Genomic DNA, 5,000 nt, shown 5'->3' on the forward strand with positions numbered 1-5,000 from the left:
CGCAGACTCAAACAAAGACCTACAGAGACAAAGGAAATCATAGAGTACAACACTGCATCACTTACAGATATTTATTGAAGGTGACCCCTCCTTCTTGTGAAACTCACTCACTCTACAGTCAGGCACACAGACAGGCACACACACGAATGCACACACACACACGTGCGCGCGCACGCACGCACGCACGCACGCACGCACGCACACACACACGAACACACACACACAGACTTACAAAGTGCACACAAACACACACTCACTTACACACTCTACCAAACCACACTCAAACCACAGATGAAGTCAGGCACACACAGGCATGCACACGCACGCACGCACGCACGCACGCAAGCACGCACGCACGCACGCACGCACACACACACACACACACACACACACACACACACACACACACACACACACACACACACACACATGCGCGCGTACGTCTGCTGGTCTGAGTCTCTGACTGCCGTGACCCGTATTGGTGCACCTATGCCCCCACACCCTCCTTTTCCCATTCCCATCATGCCCTGCCATCATCGGCGCCTCAACCTCGAGGCCAGACCACACATGGTAAAGCACTTGCCCTCTCTCTCCCTCTCTCTCTTTCTCTCTCAGCCCTCCGTCATTATTTTTCTCTCCTTTTTTGGCACCCCCATACTCTCATCGTCTCTCCTCCTCCTCCTCCTCCTCCTCCTCCTCCTCCTCCCCCTTTTCATTAGGAGGGCGAGGGGAAAACTCTGTGATCATGCTAATTTAATTCCACAACATCTACAGAACCTGAGATGGGCTTTACTGGTGCTGGAAGGAATGTGACGCCTTTGATTAATCTAAGATCGTTTAACCAAAAAAAAAATAATCAGAAAATAGGAAGAAATACGGCGCCTCAAGTCTCACACTTCTTGTTTTATGTCACAGAGAGTGTGAATAGCTGGGCAAGGTGATTGGGAAATATTAAAGTGATTTGAGTGAGATTGGTTTGGAAAAAAAATATTGGGCCCATCAGGTTTTAGCTGAGAAGTTGCCAATTAAGGTGAAGGTTTTGATAGTCTATTGATCAGTGAAACCATCGGGGTAACTTGTAACTACCTCATGTGATAGGAGTATATGTGCAGATTTGCAAATTGAATAAGGCACAAAACATTTTTTGACACACTTCCCATCTATCCCAATAAAATCCATGATGACAAACAGTCAGCAGGTTCATCTGGGTGAAATGCAGTAAAATAAATGCAATACACAAAGTGTGCAAAGTGTGTGTGTGTGTGTGTGTGTGTGTGTGTGTGTGTGTGTGTGTGTGTGTGTGTGTGTGTGTGTGTGTGTGTGTGTGTGTGTGTGTGTGTGTGTGTGTGTGTGTGTGTGTGTGTGTGTGCGTGTGTGTATGTGTGCGTGCGTGCGTGCGTGCGTGCGTGCGTGCGTGCGTGCGTGCATGTGGAGTATGGCAGAGAAGTCAAGTGACACATAGAGTACATTGTACAGGGTTTAGCGGAGGAGACCCAATGGTTCTTCCATCTATGAAGACATATTTGGCTATAACCGCAATGCAAAGTCATAGTCTGGCATAATTACGTTAAACCCCCTCGTGAGTTGTGAGTACTGGGGGATAAAATGGGGGAAATCCTCCACGAAAAGCCTGGAAAACATATCAATATCACTGAGTCATTCCCACTCCCATCCTCTAGAGGGGGAACAATCATCATTACTCATCGACACACAAGACACAGGTCCAAAAAATCGTGTCAATCAACAGTGTGTGGTGCTGTCTTGTATTGTAGTGGATGTGGTGGGGAGTCAGCGGTTGTGCGTAAAAGCATTATTAGTTAGTCCCTGGGGTGAGGAGGGGACAGTTGAAGACTGAGGACATATTTGTGGAATGAGGGAGTGAGGAAAGCGTCTGGCCGGAGCTGAGTGTGCACTTTCAACAAGTCTGCAGGCTGTTGTCCCACTGGAAATGATACATGGACGACACCCACTCAGCCATGCAGTCAAGACATGCATAAACACACACCACAATCTCTCCCCTCCGCCCCTCCACACACACACACACACACACACACACACACACACACACACACACACACACACACACACACACACACACACACACACACACACACACACACACACACACACACACACACACAGAAAGATATAATGCATATGCGATCCAAATTTGAAACACTCGTATTCATTCACTCCCTTGCAAAGATACACGCACGCACGTACGCGCGCAGGCAGCCACGCACGCTGGCAGCCACGCACGCACGCAGGAAGCCACGCATGCACGCAGGCAGCCACGCAGGCAGGCAGCCACGCATGCACACACACCATCAAGACACAAAGACAATCTCACATTCCTGAGCTGTGAAAGCAGAGGTCTGGACAAGTCAAACGTTATGCTTTAAATCCCTGTGTGTGTGTGTGTGTGTGTGTGTGTGTGTGTGTGTGTGTGTGTGTGTGTGTGTGTGTGTGTGTGTGTGTGTGTGTGTGTGTGTGTGTGTGTGTGTGTGTGTGTGTGTGTGTGTGTGTGTGTGTGTGTGTGTGTGTGTGTGTGTGTGTAGGTGGTGTGGGTGCGTGTATGTGCGTGCGTGCGTGCATGTGAGCGAGCGAGATAGAGAGAGAGAGAGAGAGAGAGAGAGAGAGAGAGAGAGAGAGAGAGAGAGAGAGAGAGAGAGAGAGAGAGCTGCTGAAACAACAGATAAACGCTCCCTTAAGATTATTTAAATAACCACACTCACTCAAGCACACTCATACATACAGAGAATTATGTCTCTCTTATTTCCTTCACACACACACACACACACACACACACACACACACACACACACACACAGACACACACAGACACACACACACACACACACACACACACACACACACAGACACACACAGACACACACACACACACACACACACACACACACACACACACACACACACACACACACACATACACACACACACACACACACACACACACACACACACACACACACACACAAGTCTTGGCAGGCAGCAGCATCTTTTTGCTCTGGTCTGGGAAGCTTTCTATTGCAAATAAACACACAGCCAATGGGCCCCATATTGCTCCTTCACACTGTCTGTTTGTGTCTCACTCCACACATTAGCACTATGGAGGCCACAGACACCCAGGACACACACACACACACACACACACACACACACACACACACACACACACACACACACACACACACACACACACACACACACACACACACACACACACACACACACACACACACACACACACACACACACACACCACAGGATGTTCCTGGAAAGAGGGAACGCTGGGGGAACAGAAAAAGAAAGTTAGGGGAGCTACGTATATATATATATATAGAAATAATGTATATGTCCCCTTCCTTACGATAGAGGCATAGACACCCAGGGACACACACACACACCACATTATATTCTTGGTAACAAAGAGGAAACAATGGAGGGAACGTTGGAAGAATGTGAGAAGAATGAGAGAAAATGTTGTATTTCTTCCGTGATATTGTAACGCATGACTTATTTTTTGTTTGTGTCTCACTCAACAGTATAGGGGCCTCATGGACCCAGGACACACACGCCGCAGATTGTTTCTGGAGACACTGGGGGCATGTTGAGGGAACGCTGGGAGAACATTGGGAAACCACCATGTGACATTCCTGGATACATTGAGGGAACACAGGAGGAAATTGAACTTTTAGGGACTGTCTTAGTAGGCAGCAACTACTGGTCTCCAATTTCATTCAGTAGCCCCTTAATGCATGCCGTACCTCCTGTGGCATGCTGTAATAGACATTGAAAGTTAACTACCGTACTACTACACTACTATGAAAGTGCACAGGGCATTTAGTAATGCACTATGACTTGGTCATTGCCATTCTGGTAACAGCAAATGTATAATGCCGTGTCTTAACGGGTTAACAATATAGGGTCCACAGACTCCCAGGACAGAACACTCACACCACATGATGTTCTTCTTAACAACATTGACGGAACATTGGGGTTGGAGAAATATAGGGTTTCTTTGGTGGAATTCTACAGTATGTATGGCTATCAAGATCTATTCATGTGTGTCTCCCCTTCCTCGCATTACCACTAAGGGGACCGTAGACACAAGACGTTCCTGGAAACACTGAGGCAATGTTGGGAGAACATTAAGGGACATACTGGGGTTCTTTGTGGAATTATACGTATTGGCCTGAGAACGTCATGATTTAGTATGTTAATAGACACAATTGTATAATAATAAAAAAAAGTCTGGTGTTATACTGAGGAGGTCTTTGCGAAGTGTTTGGGTTAAGTTGAGGACTTTTGGCAGGATTTGCTGAAGTCATTTATGGAATTGTGATTTATGTACATGAACTTACTGTATATGAAGAAGGAACATGTGGGGTTATAGAAAGGAAACATTGGGAAGTGTATGTTAGTCTAGTTCTCACCAGACCTCTGTGTGTGTGTGTGTGTGTGTGTGTGTGTGTGTGTGTGTGTGTGTGTGTGTGTGTGTGTGTGTGTGTGTGTGTGTGTGTGTGTGTGTGTGTGTGTGTGTGTGTGTGTGTGTGTGTGTGTGTGTGTGTGTGTGTGTGTGTGTGTGCGTGTGTGTGTGCGTGTAGCTCTGGAGCTCACGAAACTGCGCTAAACTACAGGTCGGGCAAGAGCCAGGCAAAGTGTTTGTTTGGCACTATATAAGTGTAAAGAAACACAACTTTGGTGGAGAAGCTTAGGGCACATGCTAAAATTGTGTTTTCTAAAAATCATTGGGGAAATGCTGGGGTAAGACTGAGGTAACGACTGGGGAATGTTTGGTATCAGCTAAGGATGCTGTCTGTGGGACAGACAAATGGCCTGCCAGAGTTGGGAAACATAACGGTTAAGAAATCAGGGAAATTTACAACCAGCCCGCAGCAGACAGTAAATTACATGACTAATGTGCTAATGCAAAACAAGTTTCAGCTTCACACGTCAACACACTACAGTGGTGTGGT

The 5,000-nt window shown here is 46.9% G+C and overlaps 1 protein-coding gene across 2 annotated transcripts in view; it reads right to left on the reverse strand.

Moving 5' to 3' along the window:
- Window positions 1-5,000, reverse strand: part of afap1 (actin filament associated protein 1) — a 154,936-nt gene that overhangs the window by 19,511 nt on the left and 130,425 nt on the right. The gene's annotated exons all lie outside the window — the stretch shown is intronic.

The sequence above is a fragment of the Engraulis encrasicolus genome, chromosome 21, assembly GCF_034702125.1.
Source record: "Engraulis encrasicolus isolate BLACKSEA-1 chromosome 21, IST_EnEncr_1.0, whole genome shotgun sequence".
NCBI classification, from domain to species: domain Eukaryota; kingdom Metazoa; phylum Chordata; class Actinopteri; order Clupeiformes; family Engraulidae; genus Engraulis; species Engraulis encrasicolus.